Source organism: Mirounga leonina, unplaced genomic scaffold (assembly GCF_011800145.1).
Source record: "Mirounga leonina isolate KUSES-001 unplaced genomic scaffold, KU_Mleo_1.0 Mir_91, whole genome shotgun sequence".
NCBI lineage: Eukaryota > Metazoa > Chordata > Mammalia > Carnivora > Phocidae > Mirounga > Mirounga leonina.
Genome location: NW_023270839.1, coordinates 36,651,858 through 36,673,076, shown reverse-complemented (window position 1 = coordinate 36,673,076; position 21,219 = coordinate 36,651,858). Strand labels below are relative to the sequence as shown.

At 43.8% G+C, this 21,219-nt stretch overlaps 2 long non-coding RNA genes across 2 annotated transcripts in view; both read left to right on the top strand.

The window, feature by feature from the left end:
* Positions 1-8,214: 8,214 nt before the first annotated feature.
* LOC118003612 lies at positions 8,215-13,078 on the top strand. Its single transcript, XR_004677369.1, has 3 exons — positions 8,215-8,820; positions 11,766-11,860; positions 12,403-13,078. It is a non-coding gene; the product is annotated as an uncharacterized LOC118003612 (long non-coding RNA).
* A 2,608-nt stretch (positions 13,079-15,686) lies between these two features.
* The window catches only part of LOC118003611, a 15,204-nt gene continuing 9,671 nt past the window's right edge, over positions 15,687-21,219 (top strand). Inside the window, exon 1 of the long non-coding RNA XR_004677367.1 lies at positions 15,687-18,779. This is a non-coding gene — a long non-coding RNA (uncharacterized LOC118003611). The remainder of the gene's footprint in view (positions 18,780-21,219) is intronic.

Here is a 21,219-nt window from a genome sequence, read left to right as displayed (position 1 = left end):
TCATCATTTAAGCTTTATACATCTTTTTTCCTTTCTTATCTATCATTTTATTTCTTTTTACAGTACATTTCCATTATTAAATTCTCTTCATTAAGTAGATTTTATACTGGTATTTGGCATACTATAACCCAGGGGCCAAAAAATATCTGTTCTTGTAAATAAACACAACACCCATTCATTTATCTTGGTTATGGTAGTTCCCACTCTACAGTGGCAGAGTTGAGTAGCTGTGACAGAAGCAATATGGCTGACATATCCTAAAATAGTTACTATCTGACCCTTTACAGAACAAGTCCAACAATCTTGATATACTATATAATGAATCTTACAGATGGAACAGAAACAAGACACTAGATGATTTACCCAAGATCTTATGGTGAGATAGGAGTTAAAATTAAGATCCAACACCTACCAACCTCCCTTTTTTATCTCCACCTCTTCCTGGAAACAAGGATACTTGGGTCAGTTTTGAATGAACATGGCCAATGTTAGCTTCTTGGATTTATTTTAGAACCTCACAGCCTTATCCCAAAATTATTTATGTATTTTCTCCTCGTCTGTGTTTTAGGTCTAACCGTGACACAAGTATTTCCCATAGTAACATTCAAAATCTAAACTGGCCCTTTGTCTAAATTTATTTTTTCCTAGAGAATTGTTATGTGTGGTCTAATATTATTATAGCAGTTTACTAGCAAAGATACCTTTTGAGGTGCAAAAATTAGGAAGTAAAAACTTTGGGTACAAGACATAAAACTTGCCTCTTTTCTAACGTACAGCTGGAACGAAGAACCAAATGCAGGGTCTTCGGCCATATTCAAACCATTAGAGAGTTCTACTGATATCAGAAGCAGAGAAAAATGCCCAAGATACATACTTTATCACAATTAGATAGGGGCTTACCAAGGAAGAAATGATATTTTAAAGCATAGTACATCATATGATAGAGTAGTAATGTAACAAATGAGCAGGTGTTTGAAGATTGCAATTTGAATGGAAGCTACAACATTTTAGCTTCATCAGAGGATTCTGCTGCAAATCAGTTAAACAAGCACTTATTGATGGTTTAAATTAAGAAGCCACATTTGAACAGGGCCCACTTCCCTTCCCTATGGAGTGCTGTTAAAGATTCTTAACCTACTGTGACACTTCTGATCAAATCTTCCCTATTTCATTCAATTCAGGTTGATTTACACTTTCAAAAATAGTTTAAGAAAAAGGGTGTGTGTGTCATGAATAGAGGATTAGCAGAATTCTTAATTTTTTTAAAATAAAGATTTCCTAGACTCTGCAGTCATTTGAGTATCAGTAACTGTGTTATGTCAGTAGTAGATTTAGAGAGTCATACTTCTGAGAGATTCTGAAATAGTTGTAAGGTCTTCATGACATTTTAATACATGTGGAATTATTGACCACAAATACATTGCAGGAAACAGTTCCTTGCCCATGTTAAAGATTCCTATGGTTAAAGTTTAAAGATCTAGAAAGTGCTTCTTTTGAGTTGACCCCAAATGAATAGAGTGGAAATCTTGCATGACTATTATTACAATCCAGATGGTGAATGGATACTATTGAAAACAGTTTTGTAAGGGCCATTAAGAGTGATTACCCATGACTTACACTGGCGAATAAGAATATATTGCCCATTCTACCTAAAATTAATGACTCAGTCGGTGTTGAATGCAGCTCTTTTAGAAGCACCAATAGTGCTTATTTTTATGTCAAATTGATTAATATCCTTTTTTGGGGAGAAAACATTCAGGGGCCGTTGTTTTAATTGTACTTAAATTCATAGAATTTCATATTCATATAATTATAATAGTCCCTGGTTGGAAGGTCCTTATATTCAGCATGAAGCTGTTTTCCTGTGGCTTCCACCTATTGAACTCAGTCCCAAATACTTGGGGCCATCAGAGTAAGAATGGCTTTTTCTATATATGGAAGCCTATATATGGGAGCACTGCATAATGGAATTAAGGGTTGGTCTCATGTCCTACCATTCATTCAATAAAGCATGTAAGTCTTCAAGTTCTCATCTTTTTCTCTCTACGATCCCTGATTAGACATAACTTCAAGTCATCAACAAACAGTTTACCCATGTCCCTCTCAGATGGTACACTGAACTAACACTGAGCTGAACCAGATATAGTACACTGCAGGAACGAAATAAGGCAGAGTGGAACTTGGACAATTCCATATTTTCTTCTGCTGTCCTGCTAGTAATAAGTATCCCAACCTATTAACTACTTAAATAAAATTACCCCATTGTTGTAATGGGGTAATTTTATTTGTCCCCATTATATACTGTCCCCATTATATACAATATAATGTCCCCATTATTCTACTTTATTCCACTTATAACTTACTTACACAAAAAATTGTTGAGTTATCCCTTTGATCAATCTTACTATGCTTGATCTTAGCCAAAAGGCTCTTACTAAAAGCAAGAGTGAATTTGTGTGGTACTATAAATTTAGAAATCAGAAGACCCCCCAAAAATCCTTTTGCCTCCCTCAGCCTCAGTTTCTTCATTTGAAAACAAGATCTTTGGACCAGATCTACCTTTTTGTGACTGTTACAAATTTTAGTTATTGATAAAACAGTAAGTTTATAATTGTTATTTTGAAGTGTGAGTTGTGTTAAAGTTTTTATTCCCTTTCTCACAAAATCCCCATAGATATTAAATATATATTTTGAGTGATCAGGAAGGGTTTTTTTTTGTTTTGTTTTGTTTTTTTAAATCACAAAGCCTTTAACAGAAAAAGAAGAAGTTTGAGATACTGTTGCTAGTCCTTGCACATGAGCATAGTCTGGATGGGCGGAGAGTGCAGGTAACTCGGTGCCAAAAGAGAGCCTTTACATGACCTGTGAGGAGGAATGACCATGTCTGGAGCCAGGCTATTGCTCTGAAGATAGAATCCTGCTTTTCTTCCTCAGAGACACACCCTCAGCAGTGCCCTTTAGTTGTCCAAGGATCCAGGCAATATTTGATGGAGTCATAGCTCACATCATGCCACACCAGACCAACCTAGGCTCTCTGTAAGATATCACTACAGTGGACTGAATGTTTATGTTCCCCCAAAATTCATATGTCAACATTGTAACCCCCAAGGTGATGAATAGGGGGTGGGGCCTTTAGGAAGTGATTAAGTTATGAGGATGGGGCCCTCATGAAGGAGATTAATGCCTTTATGAAAGAGACCCTGAAATGCCTGGCTGGCTCAGTTGGAAGAAGATGTGACTCTTGATCTCAGGGTTGTGAGTTCAATCCCCACGTTGGCTGTAGAGATTGCTTAAATATTTTTTTTTTTAAAGAGTTGATTTTAAAAAAAGACAACCTGAGAGAGCCCTCATACCCATCCACCATTTAAGGACAGAGTAGGCACCATTTTGTCTATGAAGAAACAGGTTCTCACCAGACACCAAATCTAGCATCATCATCTTGGACTTCCCAGACTCCAGAACGGTGAGAAATGTTTGTTGCTTATAAGCCACCCAATTTATGGAATTTTTGTTATAGCAGGCCAAAATAGACTAAGACAATCTTCCATTCAGAAGATTCTCCTGCTGGCTAGCCCTATCACCTGAAATATTGTTGGAGACCTTGCTTTGGATAGAGGATTATAAATGTTAGCCCTGTGGGTTAATTTGCCAAATCAGAAAGAGGGTAGGTCACTGCTAGGATTAGACTGCCAAAAAATTAAGAAATATCCAATAAAAAATGTTAGATATACTTAAAAAGTATTTAAAATGAGATACTATACAAACAGAAGAGGCAAATTTGAATAAGAACTAAGTGGATCTTCTAGAGATAGAAAATATCATTGAAATAAAAAGTCAATGAAAAACCACAACAGTAAATTAAACATAGCTGAGGTAAGAATTAGTGAACTGGGAAATAGAATTGACTCAGTACATATCCTGGAACACAGTAGAAATCAAGAGATGGAAAATATAAATAAGCGACATAGAAAATACAAAAGAGAAATCCAACATACTTCTAATCCAAGTCCAGAAGGAGAGAATAAAGAAATTGTTGATATATTCCAGAATTTATGAAAGATATGATAGATACAGGAAACGAAGTGAGGCCAGAGTAGTATTAAAAAAAAAAAATCCAGACATAACATACATTGGTTTGAAACGATAGCAGTGCAAACACAAAGAGAAAAGCAGAAAAAAACAGATTAGTGGCAAAGAATCAACAATTAGACTGACAAGAGAATTCGCAACATAATAGCACGTAGGAGACAATGGAATATTTACACATTTTTGAGAGAAAACCAACTGTCTGCAGAGTTGTGTTTAATCAGCAAAATTATCACTGAAGAGTATGGGTTAAATAACCCTTTTCAGAAAGAAAAAAGTATTTCCACTTTCAGATCTTTTTTTAAAAAAAATCACTAAAGGATGACCTTCAGGAAAAAGGAAGTTGAACTCAGAAGGAATAAAATATAAAGTAATGGTAACAAAGAATAGATAAACTTTAAAATACTGCTTTAAATAGCAACAAAGGTGCATAAGAAGTTTATCAGAACTTTGCAAGACACGGAGAAAATTATAAAACCGTATTGAAATAAAGCTTAAATTTTCTTAGATGGGAAGTTATACAATGTTCATGAGTGGTAAGACTCATTAAAGAATAATCATGTTCAAACTCATGTATAAATCCCGTGCAATTCTAATCAAGATTCCATGAAGTATTTTTTTTTAAAGATTTTATTTATTCATTTGAGACACAGAGATGCACAGAGAGAGAGAGAGAGCATGAGCAGGGAGAGAGGCAGAGGGAGAGGGAGAAGCAGGCTCCCCGCTGAGCCAGGAGCCTGATGCGGTGCTCCATCCCAGGACCCTGGGATCATGACCTGAGCTGAAGGCAGATGCTTAACCATCTGAGCCACCCAGGCACCCCTCTATGAAGTATTTTTTTTGTGGAGCTTGAAAGATTGTTCCAAACATTCACATGGAAATTGAAAGGCCAAGAACTGTCAAATCAATTTGAGGAACAAGATCAAGTGGAAGGTATGTTTTTTTTCTTTCATATTTCAAAGCTTACTACATAACCTGTAGTTTTAATGAAAATGATGTAATATTTTTGGAGAAATAGATAGGTATATGTAACAAGATAGACTAATAACAGAACCATACATATATGGAAATATGTAATATAATAAGAATAATAAGGATAGTAAATAAAACATTCTTACTATATAAGTTTCAGGCACAATTGTAAGTGCTTTATGTAGTCTTTATTTTAAAAGATTTATTGATTTATTTTAGAGAGAGAGAGAGAGCAGGGGAAGGTCAGGAAGAGAGAATCTCAAGCAAATTCCACATTGAGCTTGGAGCCTGACGTGGGGTGAGATCATGACCTGAGCCAAATTCAACCAACTGACCAGCCAGGTGCCCCAGTGCTTTGCATATTCAGACTCCTTTATCCTCAGAGGTGCATTAAATTTCAGTCAAGCACAGCAGCATTGCTCATAATAGTCATGAATGGATGGATAAACAAATCGTGGTATACATATACAATGGACAATTGTTCAGCCATGAAAAGGAATGAAGTATTGAAACATGCTACAAAATGGATGCGCCGCCATAGCACTCTGATAGGTCAGAGAAGCCAGACACAGAAGGTCCCATTTTGTACGATTCCTTTTATATTAACTATCCAGAATAGGCAAATCCACACAGACAGGAAGCAAAGTAGTGGTTGCTAGGGGCTGGGGAAAGGGGAAATGGAGAGTGATTACTTGAAGAATATGGGATGTTCTTCTAGGGGTGATGAAAAAGTTGTCTAACGAGAGAGCGATCGTGGCCGCACAACATTGTGAGTGCACTAGAAGCCACTGAATTGTACACTTTAAAATGGTTCATTGTTGGGGCGCCTGGGTGGCTCAGTCGTTAAGCGTCTGCCTTCGGCTCAGGTCATGGTCCCAGGGTCCTGGGGGAGCCTGCTTCTCCCTCTCCCACTCCCCCTGCTTGTGTTCCCTCTCTCGCTGTGTCTCTCTCTGTCAAATAAATAAATAAAATTAAAAAATAATAATAATAAAATGGTTCATTGTTAATGTGAATTTCACCTCAAAAAATTTCCATCATCAAGAATAGACTATTCAATAAAGGATGCTTGGGAAATTGATTTCTTCATATGGAAAAATATAAAGTTTTCTTTTTCATACGATACACTAAGATAAATACCAGGTATATTAAAGCCCTAGATGCGAGTAATACTTTAACACTTACACGTACCTTGTTGAACACACACTAAACACTTCCGTCAGAAATCTCCCTTTTTTAAAGCACAACACACGTACTTGATATTAAGAGAATATCGTTATGGTCTTGAGAAGCTAGGATTTTCTGCAAGAGAAAGGACCAGTAGAAAGTGAAGTGACAAACCACGAACGAGGAAGGAATATTTGGAACCAGGATAACTGACAAAGGGTTATTAATTGAGAATATATGATGAACTCCCTCACCGCAGTAAGAAAAAAGACAACCCAATAGAAAAATGGGCCAAGGCAATGAACAGACAACTCGCTGAAAAGGAAATCTGAAAAGAAATCAGGAACATGCAAATTGAAATAATGACATGCCCTTTTGCATCTGTCAGATTGACAGAAAATCCAAGTTTGAGCACAGCTGATGTTTCACGGGATGCGGAAATGTGGGCCCAGTAAAACATTGCTGATGGGATATAAAATCGCTTTAGAGAGCAATTTGGCATTACCCACACAGCTGAACAGGCGTACAAAACAGTTCCACTCTCAACATCCAACCTAGAGAAACTCTCAAACAAGCAAAGAGGAAATAAGTAAATATACAAGGATGTTTACTGCAACACTTTAAGTAAAAACAAAAATATGGAAACAACTGTCTATCAGTAGTGGATAAAAAAACATAAAAAGAATACTAAAATGACAGTTGTAAGAAATGAACTCGTGTGTGTGTTCACGCACACATGCATACATAAGCTAAAAAAAATGTGGAGTGAAAAGAACAAGTTGTGAGACATTTCAGGCACATGAAAATCACACATGCCAACTCCAGGACACTGATTATTTCTAGGAAGGGTGGGTGAGAAAAGGAATGGGATGGGAGAAGGGTGGCTTTCGGTATGTCTACAGTGACTTGTTTGTGAACAGTGAAAGGGATGGAGAGCAAAAATGGCAAAATATTGACATCTGTTAAATCCAGGTGGTAAGTGCTTGAGTGTTTATATAAGATTATTTTTCACACTGTATATATACAAAACATTTCATATTTGAAAGAAAGGGAAAAAGAAAGATCACGGCCTCATGCTCATGGTAATATATGAACTGAAGAAGTACGTTAGCACAGCTCGGTGAGTTGGACCCCCCCACGCACCCCACCCCCACCCCCACCCCAGGATGAGTTGCACCCGGAATGCACAAGGGCTTTCAGGCCAGAGCTGCAGAGCATTCTCTATGGACACTTTCTGTACAAGGGGGCTTCCTGCTGCGGGAAAGAGGGCAGATGTTGAGTAACTCAGGGTCTCAGCAAAAGGCAAGGAGGGAAAACAGGAGAGAGGGGGCCAGGTCAAATACAGAATGAATCCGACCCTGAGGATGTCCTCTTAAACAAAGCCGAACCCATGCATGCATCTGCTTTCTCCCCACACTCCCTCCAGATGCCAGCAGTGAGACGGACACGGACCTCCAAGGGGAGGACAGCTGATAAAAGGTGTCCACAAATTTGACTGTATTTGACTGAGCAAACTGGATACAGCCGACCCAAGGCTTGGTGGGGATGGGGTGGGGTAGGAATCATGGTGAAGAACGCTGGGGAGACTTAAAAGTAAAGGAGGCCATATTTTGGGTGTGGAATTGAAAAGAGGAGGATTCATTGAAAGTCCTAAATGAGTAATTAGATCCCCACATCTCCCCAGTCTCCCACAACCAGCTAACATCCCTCTTCTGAACTTTGAAGGACACAGGTGGGAGGAAGGAGACGTGTGCAGGGGTGTGACGGGTGGGGTGGTTAGTACCCTGGGGAAATTGACAGAGCTTCTGCATTCTGAGGTACCAGACCCAGTGGGGGCAGTTCGGGGTGCTACACTGAAAATGGGGAGCAGTTAAGGAAAAATGAATATTTTGATGAAGCAGACCATCCCCTCCCCCGGCCCCAGCCTCCCCTTCTCCCCTCACACTCCCAAAACACTGAGCACGCAGGCTCAGACTCCCAGACGGGAAAATGGATCTATTTTCCCCTCTAGAGAGCTAATTTGCCCAGGAGATTTTTGACATTTTGAGATTTTGACATTAGAGATTTTTGACATTTGATGGTCTCCCAACAAAGTAGCTGGGTTTGACTGAGCCCATTGAAGATGACAAGCCAGGAGACAAGGCCCTTGTTTTAGAGAGCTGTGAACCGAGTGTTAGGGAGGGCAGGGGCCTGCGCAGTGAAAGCAAGTCAGACTGCACACTACTCTCTACAATGCAGGTGTCTTTTCCTTGAAGATAGAAATACTATAAAGTATAGTAAAAAGATACAGTCAGATTCGGTGGAAGGGAATTTCTAAGGAAAGTCAATTTTATTGTTTTCAGGTACAAATGATTTTCTAAGTTAAACTAGGCTATCAAAGTATGGTCTGGCCAGGGCTCTGGGGGACCCACTTTAATGAATTAGATAAAGTTGATTCATATCTCATATACTAAATGATTGTCAATTGCTGCTTCTAAGGTAATTGAGAATGCTTGAGAGTAACTTAAGTGACACTTTACACTATTAATTAGCTCTACCTAACTTTTTTATTTCATTGACAGAGCAGAGGCCTGGCTTGAATTACTTCAGCAATCCAAGGTAATGAGGTTTTCTGGGTAAGGAAATGTTTCTGGATCTAGGATGGCCTGACAGGAATCTGATTCGGGTTTAGGAAGCTCTTGACCTCTGGTGGCACTTGCTTTGCGTTTCCATATGGCAGCCCAGCCTTACATGTACCTTGTTGAATACACACTAAACGCTTCCATCAGAAATCTCCCTCTTATAAAGCACAACACACATACTTGAAACAAACATATTTTAGGGCTGATTTGATTAATTAATTCGAAGACCAGAGCTCTGGGCAGTTAGTTGCTTCTTGAAACATTTGATTTTGAATCAACATCTTTGTCAAAACAGACAGGGACAAGGTGGCCTCCTAGAGAAAGATAATGTTCCACTCATTTTCTCTCTAAGGAAGCTTGCCGTATCTTTTTTCCTTGTGTCAGAAACCTATGGAGTGCCTTTTCATAAAGAAATACTGTATCTACTTCCAGAATGGCTCTTGTCTTCACGGGGCTGATAATCTAAGCAGGAGATCCCATATAGCACAGGGCGGGGATGGAGGGTATGGTTAAGGAGTGACTCAGACAAATCCGGGATGTCTGCATTTGATTCCACTTTATGATTTTTCCTTCTTTTCCCCAAATTCCTTTTTTTTTTTTTTTTTAATCTGCCCCCTTTCCTTGTTCCCAGCTGCTGCGGAGGAGAGACTCTGACCTCACCTCTGTTGGTATCAGGCAGAGCCCATTGTGCGGCTTGTCATGTTCCTGGACTGCCCGACTCTGAGACTGTGACAGCTGGGGTGGCCATCGTGGGCAGAGAAGAGATACTCTTATTTCTCTTGACGATGCTGCTTTTCTGTGATGTGGGCAACCCCTGGGCCCCAGCTGCACAGGATAAGAGAGGAGCACCAGTCTGTAGTGGGAAGGCCTAGGCAGGGGTCTCAGGATGCCCTCACCTCTCGCCCGTCTCCTTGATGGGAACGGAACACGCTGGTTCTGAAAGCCCTTCTAGTCCTTTAGTGGGCTGAGTAGTTTGAACCATGAGTAAAAAGCCCTGGTTGTAATGAGCTTGACATTCTTTTAAAGAATGGCAGGTACGTTTGTCCTTGGTGAAATTTAGAACTCTTTCTCGGAATCCAACCTGCAACCCAGTTGTTAGCACAGGTCAATTAATGAAACACTTAGTGCGCATCTACCATGTGCCAGGCACTGCACTAGCTGGGGGCACAGACATTTAGGGCTCTGCTTATCGGGGCCATTTGGCCCAGGGAGGCATCGAGGTAAGGAAGAAACAACTGGGTCTAACACAACTTTATAATTGTCATTGTTCTTGAAATTTGAGAATAAAATTTCCTTCTGTTAATTCTCTTGTGATAAAGTAAGCTTACATATTAATATGTGCATAATTATTATTAATCTAAGCACACTTGAATGGTACACTTCAGAATTAAATTATGAAGCACAGTCTTATTAATGCAGAAAGAAAATGGATGGGCATGCTGACGGATTTAGTTACCTTTTATAAACGCTGAATTGGCTTCTTGAATTAAAATAATCATATGTGTCTCTTGAAAAGATATTTACACTGACAGGTTATAAATGCTAACTAAATTCCTTTCAGACCAAGCAGCCGCCGGGTCCCTTAGACTTGGAGGCATTTAATTTAGGAAAGGTGAAGTTTAAGATTAATTAATCATTTTAAGTTATTTTTTTACATTATTTATAATGTTTTAGTTAAGTGCTCCAAAGAACAGCCAAAGTCATCTTTTGCAGGGAGCATCTTTTTATGTTTTCTTTTTTTTTTTTTTAAGATTTTATTTATTTATTTGAGACAGAGAGAATGAGAGACAGATAGCACATGAGAGGGGGGAGGGTCAGAGGGAGAAGCAGACTCCCTGCCGAGCAGGGAGCCCGATGTGGGACTCGATCCTGGGACTCCAGGATCATGACCTGAGCCGAAGGCAGTCGCTTAACCGACTCAGCCACCCAGGCGCCCCTTTTTATGTTTTCAAATCTGTTATTCAAAAGCCGTGTTTTTGGTAAATTTGGATGTTATGTCTTTCCAGGAGTACTTACCACCGTTTTGTGCACAGTCTGATTTTGATTTTCGTGGTTCTGAGTGGATTCGTGTCATTGGATCCGAGACACTGTTTCAGACCACTTTTCTTTTCTAAAGACCTCTTGGCATGAAAACCTTTCAGTGGATGTCCCACATCCTCTTCCTTTTAAGCATTTCCTTTAATTTGACCTTTCTGATTTGAGATTCTAGTGTTTTAAATTCTTTTTTTTCACCCAGTCAGCATCCTGTGGGCGTAGGTGCTGGAGAAGCGGGTTATGGCTGCCTGTGCATACGGTGCATATAGGGGAGGCAGGAAAGCTGAAGGAGAGAGCAGAGGCTTTTCCAGCAGATGGTGTGAACCTCTGCACAGTGGCCGAGAGGCTCTGTTAGTTTCCTCAACAATAACATGGAAATAATAATACCTGTCTCGTGGAGGTGTTGGGGAGATTGCACAAGATCATATGTGCAAAGCATCTGGCAGGATGCTCGCGGCTCAGAGGAGCCAAGTAAAAGATAACTAATAATTAAATCCGAGTGGTCTTTGATTTTGTCGTTTTGACCCAATATTCCTGTTAAATATCTACATTCGCACCCTGTAGTTTGCATCAGTATCTGAAACCACACAAAAATTAACTGTGCAAAACTATATTGATAAGCATATATTAATGACCCTTAGTGCTTAAGTAATTCTGTTTTGATGACAGTTTTTAATTCAGGTGAGAAGGTAGGCCCACCTCTGTACATGCCCACAAAGTAGGGCAGAATGCATCTGCTTGAAGTATTACTGGAGTCGAGTTCCTGTGAATGCGTGGGCACTGCAGAATGGACTTTATACTTCAAAGGGACTAAGAAAAGACCAAAATGTTTTGCAAATGAAGTGATGCGATTTAAAAAGAACAGCCACTATTTGTCTCTTTTTTCAGACCTGTCTCTGTTTGAAAGGGCTGGGCCCGGCTTGGATGCCCAGACTCGAAAGTTCCCTGAACCAGGAGAACCATGTGCGAAACCCATCAAGGAAGTAAGGCTTCCCCAAAACCCAACTTCATTGTTTTTCTTGGAGGTGGAGAGAGCGGCTGTTCAGAAAACTTTGCAAGGTTTCTGGGAGTTGTTATGAATTGAAGGCCGTTCCCTGGACTGGATTCGTAGGAGGCACCAGAGTCCGCCCGCCAGTCAACGTGGAAGCAGATGTGTGCTGGCGATCCCGAAGCGGAGGAAAGAAAATCTGGAAGAAAAACTCACTTGGCTTGCTTAGTCTCACTTTGCATCTCTCCAGGCTGTCTTTCCCCCTATTTCCACTAGAGGGCACCAGCTACCAGCTGTGCCGGCGCTCCACGTAGGGGTCTTTACCGATCCTGGGCCCAGGAGACAGTGGGGGCCTGCTGCAGAGACTCCGGAGGAGTCTGGGTCCAGTCTGGGGTTCAGGGTTCCCTCAAGAGGTGACCCTTCAACTCCCTGGAGAAGGTGGGGACTGTGAGAGCCCTACACTGCAGGACTGGGATTTCAGAAACCCCAGTGAGGGTTTTTTGATTTTTAATCTTCTCTGTCTCTTTGTTTCTAAAGGGCACTGCAGGGATGAATTCTGTTGGATCTCAGGGCTCTGGGGACTATATCTCCTGAACGCCAGTCGCCAGACCCCTCCAAACACATATGTCCTTCTGGGAGCACCAGACTGGAATATTTGAAACCAGAAGTCCAGAAAATCCAGAACAGATGTTTTCCCTGAAAAAGGCAGGCTCTGCGTCCCAGAGCCCCTGGGCCTCCCTGCCCCTGGCCAGTGCTGCTCCTGCGTTGGCCCTCTTATGAGTGAGGGGGATTACTCCTGACTTCACATTCTCAGGAACAGGTCAGTGGTTCATGGTGCCCTAAGTGGGCTCCCTCTCAGCATGCTCTGTAAGCTGCAGGATATGATGAATGTCTCCCAATCCTGCCCTGCTTGCCCCATTCTTTGTTTCTGCTGGCTCTGTGTTGGAGGGCCTAATTTTGAGCGACCTGCCCCTGTATAAATTACTTCTGCCACTTGGCAACATTTACTGAGAATAACCGGGAGCCACATTTCCACTGCATTCTGTGTCTTACAGCAATATGTTTTGCACATATTATGCCTTTGGCTACTTCCACAACCATAAGGCATGACTCTTACCCTTCCCACCTCACAGATGAGAAAAACAAGGCCCATTAACGAGTAAGTGCTGGCCCTAGGACTTGAACTCACATAATCTGATTCAACAGGGAGTGCTTGTATTTTTTTTTTTTTTCAGGCGTTGGCAGCAGTAAGTATTTGGGTTTGACTCCAGGGAAAACCTTCGGAATCCTTGAGCTTCACATGGGTGTGTGTTACGGGGAGATTATGACATCCCCTCCAGACACTCTTCAGAAATGGCAGCATGTATTTTTCCTGGACTGGTTGAAGGGCATCCTTCCTTAAGGCAGGAGGATGAACTGGACGAGCCCTGGAGGCGGCTTCTAACCATTCTGTTCTGTAGAACAAAGCCCCCAGAAATAGACAAACCGGTCCCTTTTACCACAAGAACATCTGTGGATAATTGTATGAAAACAAGCTATTTCCAGGCTAATTAATAACTACCGTGGAGTCTTTTAGGAGGTGCTCATCTCGGTAATAGATTAAAAAATTCTATTTGGCTTAAGACCTCATTGTTCAGGAGCTGGGCGGCTGTCCCGCGAGAAGAATGCAGTTCTCCCCGTGGCCACAGGGTGGCGGAGTGACCTTAAGCTTCTTTCTCGCCTTTCAGTCTCAGGACAGGAAGCAAAGCTCTAGTGAAAATGAGCAAAATGGAGCAACTAGGAGCGTGTTCAGAGTGGCATGGGCTTCACGTTTATAACCTCTTAAAAAGGGAGCGGAAAGAGCTCTGTTTCCAGAACGTCAGTGATGGGACGTAGTGAGGAGAGGGGATGCTGGCTTCTGCGGTCGTAGGAGAGGCTCTCGGCGTGGAGGGGCCGAGGGCACTCCGGGGCCCTGTTACCTGGCGGATGTTGCGTGGGCTCCGTCCTGCAGAAGCCCACTTTGGGCATTCCCAAACTGCTGCCTTCCCCTCTTCTCTCTCTGAACTTTCTTTCCTGGGGCTCTGCTTTTAGAGATGTCTTGTCCCCAGTTTTTACTCATTCAGTCTTAAAGGGATGGTTTAAGTGCTATAGAAAACGGGGGGAGGGCGCCTGGGTGGCTCAGTCGGTTGAGCGACTGCCTTCGGCTCAGGTCACGATCCTGGAGTCCCGGGATCGAGTCCCGCATCGGGCTCCCTGCTCGGCGGGGAGCCTGCTTCTCCCTCTGCCTCTCTCTCTCTCTCTCTCTCTGTGTGTCTGTCATGAATAAATAAATAAAATCTTTAAAAAAAAAAAAGATTTATTTATTTTAGGGGTGCCTGGGTGGCTCAGCCATTAAGCGTCTGCCTTCGGCTCAGGTCATGATCCTGGAGTCCTGGGATCGAGTCCCGCATTGGGCTCCCTGCTCGGCAGGGAGTCTCCTTCTCCCTCTGACCCTCCCCCCCTCATGTGCTCTCTCTCATTCTCTCTCAAATAAATAAATAAAATCTTAAAAAAAAAAAAAAAAAGAAAGAAAACAGGGGGAGGGAGATAATGCACTGTCCAACGGGCTACCAATCCCTTTCTGAACCTCAGATTTAGACATATGTATCTGACATGAGTGGCTATAGTGTGGGGAACGGGGAGGAAATATTTAAATGAGGGGCTGATTTGGGCTCTGGGTTTACAGGCACCACGCGCACGCGCACGCGCGCGCACACGCACGGCGGGAGCATAGATGCATCTAGACCTGAAGGAGCGTTGACCGCGTGCCTACTCTGCGCATGTGCTGCAGGTGCGAGCCGCTGTCGGGACGCTGAGCGCCTCAGTGGGCTGCCGCAGCAGGGCGAGCGGGCAGGAGCCCCACACGGAGGCTCTGGGCTTTCACCTCCTGCGGCCCAGCCAGGCTCCGGATGCAGCAGAGGTTCAGTGTCATTAGCTCTAGTCTCCTTAGCAAGATTAGCAGAAGCAATGTTGAATTTCAGTGTGGCACCGGTTTCCACGCGCATCTTGAGGGATGGAGCAGCCTGTAACATTTTTCCGTAGCCGTGATTAATATTCGTTTTCTCACATTTGAGGCTGTGGCCGTGTGTGTGCACGCGTGCTTGCCTGTGTTTGTGGATCAGACACACGCACACGTAACACGCACGCGCCCCGGTGCGGGGAGGCGTTGCTGCTCACGTTTCAGGACAGAGGCTGGATGTAACAGCCTTTTTCCTCCTTCCGGGTGCGCTTTCGCATCAACAGGTATGCCATTCATTTACTAATCTTTCATAGATGGTCATAGAACACCTACTGTGTGCCGGGCAAATTAAAATGAATCAGAGTCATGCTTATTTCTGGAAAAAGGCGGACCCCAGGGAATCCGTCCTTTATTGGGTAGGGAAAAAGCGGTGCCGGAGCCCTGTGGCTGGGGATGTGGGCTTGGGGCTGCTGCCTGGGTGGGCTTCGTGGCCCAGGCTCTTCCTGTCTGTGCATCATTCACTCACGCTCCTCATCCAGATATGTGGGTAATAGTAGCACCCACATCACTGCATTGCTGTCAGGAGCAAATGAATGAATAGAAGGCTTTGCACCATGCATGCGGGAAGAACCCAATAAATACAGAGCCATTACTAGTCTCCCTTTCTCTTTGTGAACTAAAGCTTCCCATGATCCTCTTTTCACAGAGATCTCGCCTGTGCTTACGGACCAGCTAACGTGGAGACCGAAGGTGAACTGGACACAGCTGTTTCTGTTCCGGAAGCTGGGGACGGCTGGGGAGGCATGTCATCGTGGCCACCGGGGAAGGGGTAGGTGGTGACACGATGACCTCAGAGATGAGCCCATCGCTCTGGCCAGTTGGGCATGGGGTGAAGATGAGGGACAGCTGCTGTGGCCCCTGACTCTGAGCGGGTTGCCTGCCTGGGAGCCACCATCCTTCTGAGGCATCACTTCCAAGGCTTTTCAGCAACTGCAATCCCTTAAGGAGAATAAGCTCCTCAGAAACAAAGGACTCTTCTTCGGTCAAGAGGAGTCTAGGGCATCAGGGAATCGCCTTTAGAGTCAGTCTGAGGTCTGGTTTCTGAGGGATCCCCAGGTCATGGAGCCCCTGTGTCACCTTTTAGGACTCGGTGGTCAGGTCATGCTGGTGCCCATGAGACAAGATGCCCCTGACAAGTTCGTGTCTGCACATTTTACACCCAGAGCCATGCCTCACCCAAGTTCTTCCAACTTCATGCTGAAAGTGTGTGGAGAGGAACCATCTGCTTCATTCCCCAAGCCCTGAGTTCCCTGGGTCGAGAATGAGTGACCCCAAGCTCTCAGAGGAGGGTGGACCAGCTCCTGTCAGGGAGGCTGCAAAAGGCTGTGAGCTGAGATCCACTAGGGACCTCATGCTGCCCTCACCCCAGGACTGTGGCGGCTAATGGGCCAGGGGGTGGTCTTGTGGTAGCTCGGTGCCAGAGAGGGGCACCGGGGCTCTCTAAGTGTTTGCTGGGAGAGAGATGGAGAGAGTGCAAGAGTGAGCGTCAGGGCCCCACACCGGGCATCAGAGGGGCAACGAGATACCGTGGGAGGGGTGACACTAGGAATCTGAGATTCTCTGTTAGCCTGGTGACCTTGAGTAGACTATTTCACCCTGTGGGGCCTCAGTTTTCAAATCTGTAGAACAGGGAAGAAGAAATGCTGTTGCCTCCCTCACTGGGCTGGACCAGTATCCGTGAGTCTGGCTGGTGTGTGCAGTCAGCTGTGGTCCTTGAAGAGGGGCTTCTCCTTGGGGACTGGCATTCATGAGGTGTCCCCTGTCTCTAGCTCTGCCTCTCAGGTGAGGTGTGTGCGGGTGTCCACAGCCCATCCGTCCTCACCACGGGGCTAACACATGCCCTTTCCAGGGCCAGGGCCAGGTCAGTTTTGAAGTCATGAGGCTCTGACCTCACCGAACTTCTCCCTCCCTCGCTGTCCCTCCCACCTGTGTTGTGCTCCCTCGCACTGGGGTGTCTGTGGGACACCTCACCTTTGCCGACACGCTTTCCTTCAACCAAACCCCAGGTTTCTCAGTTTCTAGGACTGGCCGTCCAGAGGACTGGGCAATATGGGCATCATGGTGGTAACACCGTAACCGCCCCCCTCAGCTCCCGTGCCCACCCACAGCACTGTCTCTGCAGTGCCTCAAACGTAAGGTCTGCATAAAGAAAACTATTAGGGTCTCATGACAGGGCCAAAGGGGCCAGAAATTCCTCTTACGCTTCAAACTATTCAGGAGGCTTTGCCCTGGTGTCGGCTTTGCTGTTGTGCTTTCCCCCTCATTCACCCCCATTTGAGCTTGTGGTGAGGACACCTACAGCACCCCCTCTCTCTGGACTCCTCCTCACACCCCCATGCCCTCGGCACCCACACTGCTTGTCCCCCTGCAGGTCAGGGGGACAAGGGACCTGGACAGGTTCCTGCTTCCAGGTCTGGTAGGGTTTGGGGTTTGCGGCATGACTAAGCTATGTCACCATTGACAAGGGGCTCATAGGCTGGTTGGGGACGACAGACAGGCTTTAGATCTGGCCTCATTCTTGCATCTGTAAAATGGGTTTAGCTGGGTCCCTCCGTTGAGCAACACCAACCATCCTGGGTGTGCCTCAGATCCACTGATGCCAGACCATCCTGTGTCCCCATTGACAAGCGTCTACTGAGCACTTCCTACATTCCCAGTACTGGCCTGGGTACTGGGGGGATTTGCAGTGAACAAGGCTGTTTTCTCCATGGAGTTTCTGGTCTAGTGGAGAAACAGAGGAAACCTAAAACTACATAAATTATTATATGTATTAACGTGGCAGTAATTACATAATTGTTATCCTCACTTCCGTCCTGTGGCATGCAAGGGTGCCGCTCCTTCGTGGGAAGCCGTGGGTCTGTCTTCTGTTCATGAGCCCCATTTGCTTATTTCGATGTGTTCATGCAGCCCTCCTCCACCAGTGTTCCTCTTGGAAACCCCAGAACACAGAAAAATGATCTGAGTGACAATTTTCTCAACTCTGCCAAGGATCGTTCGTAATGAGGACCACTCTGGATGCAGAGGAGAGAAGCAAATCCACTACATACCATGGATGCCTTAGGGCACTGGACTTTTTTTTTTTCTCTCTGCTTTTTGTGACATGTTCTTCCATTTTTCATCTTCTGAACATTGGTTTCTCTCACTGCCTCTTCTGAAACTTTTATTTTTTAATCTCCCTTCTTGGATTATTTCTTCTATCTTTTATCCTCCAGAGCACAGAGGAAGAAAGAAACACAGCACAGTGATGGGGTACTTTCACTGGCGATGGGTGATGGTTTTTCTTGATTTGAAGATCTACACACAGAGGAGTGGCATCTAAGATAAAACATGTTGCCATCAGCAGCCAAACAGGACTTTTTTCAGGTTAACCTTTAAGAAGAAAATAAAAGCCATCGCCCCACCCCCAGTGGTGGCTGACTTTGCTGATAGAACAAGGTACTCCTGGATGGCAGGGGAACCCGGGCAAAATGGCAGCTGGGCAGAAGGAGGCGTTCTGGCTGATGGTGGTGGGTTTCGCCGACTGAGTGTGGGAATAAGAGGCTCCAGTCATGAGCAGTAGCCCCTGGGGCCACTGCTGTGCCTCTTTCTCCTGACTCCTCCCTGGACCCCCGACTCCATTTGGCAGGGGCATAAACCCCATTCAGTGTGGGCTGAGGCTATGGTCCCTACTCATTGTAGTCTGGGGTCTCTCTAACCCTGGGTGGGGCGCTTGGAGGACAAGGAGCTAAGTAGGACTTCCTTCCAAAAATGCCCGGCCCAGCTGTGACTTTGGTGCTGAAAGAAGTTTTGCAGGTTGAAGACAATGATTTGTTATTGTTATTGTTTCATATTCATCAAAGGCCTGCAATGTGCTGGACGACATTGAAAAAGATTCGTGGTGGGTAAAATTAAACTGAGCTCAGAACTGGCCTGGTGCCTCCGGGTCTGGCAGGCCAAGATCTGGCGTCTTCTACTTGTCCAGAGGAATGACCTCAACAAACCAGGAATGAGAAGCCCCCACCAACATAGCCCTGCTGATAATTCTCCTTAAAAAGGGCATTAATTCTCATCATTTTCCCTGCCTTGGGTTAAAGAGGGGACAGTGATATGGTTACCTTCAAGAATGAAAGATCCAGGGAGGGAAGGTGACCCAAAAATGTAGCAAAGCTAATCAGTGTAAACAACATCTTTGAGCCAAATCTATGACATCAGTGAAGCTGGGCTTCAGTCCTTCCCTCCCTAAGGGGGGTGGGCTCCTCATTCTCCCTCTCCCTTCAAGACCACCTGCCAGGAAATGATTACATTCTCATTCCAACTAAAGAATGTTTAAAAAGAGCTGATAGGCCCCAAATGAAGGGATGGAATCTGAAACCAGTCAGTCTAGAATTACCTGGTCTGCACTTGTGAGGTATTCTTCCTGAGAGTCTCCTGAAGCTCCCCAAAGGAAAGTAACCTTGCCACAACCAATCTACTCTCTGCTGGTAAAACTTCCTTGTCTCACTCTCTTCTGCCTATAAAATTTGGTCATGGGTTGGGTTAGAATGACTCTAGGTCACCCACCAACCTCATGAAAATGTCCATGGTACAAGGTAAACTGTAAAACAACACACAATCCCCAACCCTGTGGTACATCCCTCTTAGCTATTATTTGGCTCCAAGTTAAAGGCTTGGTGAAAGAAATGTCATCCTTGAATCCTAAAGAGTTGAGTATGCTATTTTCTGTCATACCTGCTTATTTTATGTCTAAGAACTGTGGTCCTGGAAGCTGAAAGTATCAACAAAAAAACAAAATCTTAAAACAACCTAAAATACAATGACCATCATGGGGAATGTTCCAGTTAGACAAGATCATTCATTTAAGACATGCACTTGAAAGCAAGGGTTCCTGAGTTAAACAGACAGAATGGGATACCTATTTTAATTGGTATTCATAAGCTTCCCAAAGGCTTTAAGATTTCAAAATAGCTTTTTTTGAAAGATTCATTGCAAAAACTAATGAAAAATTAAAGACACAAGAGGTATCTAAAACAAAAGATTATAAGGCTGTCATGACTCCTACTGTTCTTCTCTATCCTCTTTTACCTTCATACTCATTCCACTTATCCTCTGTCTGAATAGTCTGAAGAGACTACACGACCATAAACAAAAGTCTACCACGTTAATGACCTTAAAGATGCCCCCCATATTTACCTTTGAAGGAGCACTCCCATATGGACCCATCTAGGATAGATGGAACTCTGAGGGGTTTTCTGGTAAACTTCTATGTCGTTCCCTTAAACAGCTAAGGGAAACTAAAATTAAAATTAATGGACAAGCTTACCAAGTTATGGCAGCTAATAGAGCCTATGGATGGGATCCTTTGCCAGTGAAGGGTGAGAGTTCTTACCAGAATTTCTACCTGTAGTGCCCAGTCAACAGAGGAAAATAAAATTTTCATGTGATCCCTTCCTTTTCAAATTCAGACCCATTGGCTATACGGACAGCCATTACCTTCTTGTTCGTCTTGTTTTGTGTACTGATAATTTGGCTTTGATCAGGTTGGGGGCCCCAAAATATGACCAGACAGAAATGTGGTTTGCACCCCATTTGTGACAATCTATGTGTGGACAGAGCTCCATTTGTGGCTGGGGTCCTACCAAACTGTTGCCAGACCTCAGGGGAATTGTCAAAGTCTTGCTTTCTTCTGGTTATCTTTGGGAGTGGCTCTGGATCTTGGGAGGGTAAGGTCTATACCCTCTTTGGGCTTATATACCCTTATATATACCCTCTTATATCCAGGGCAGGTTATTTAATATTTCCAGGAACATTTACTCTTTGTCTCGGGTTTCTGCCCGAGAAAGGATTTTTTTAGGTACCTCTGTGGTCAGAAGTCAGCCAAATGGGAAGCTGATATTCAGAGCCTGGTAGAAATATTTTTCTCCCCTAAGCTAAATGTATCCAGGGGGTGAGGGAGGACACCTCTGAAGCCTTTTTGAAGGATTTACTAAGACATTCCAAAGACACACAGCTCTAAGTCCAGAACATAGAAATAATGTGGTTTGATAGGCTGATCAGCTCCTTGACATAATTTAAGCTGCAACCCAATTCTTTGAAGAATTAAAAGCAACTGTCCTTATCTTACAAATCTTGGCAAAACCAGAAATGCAGCTCTAGAACAATTCAAAGTCCACCTACCTTTTTGCCAATCTCAGAAATTCCCCTATTTATCTGAAAAGGCTTGTAAATATTGTAAGAATTCTGGCCTTAAGAAACAAAATTCCTTCCTGAAGCAACTTGCATTCTTTTATTTATTTATTTATTTATTTATTTATTTATTTATTTATTTATTTATTTATTTA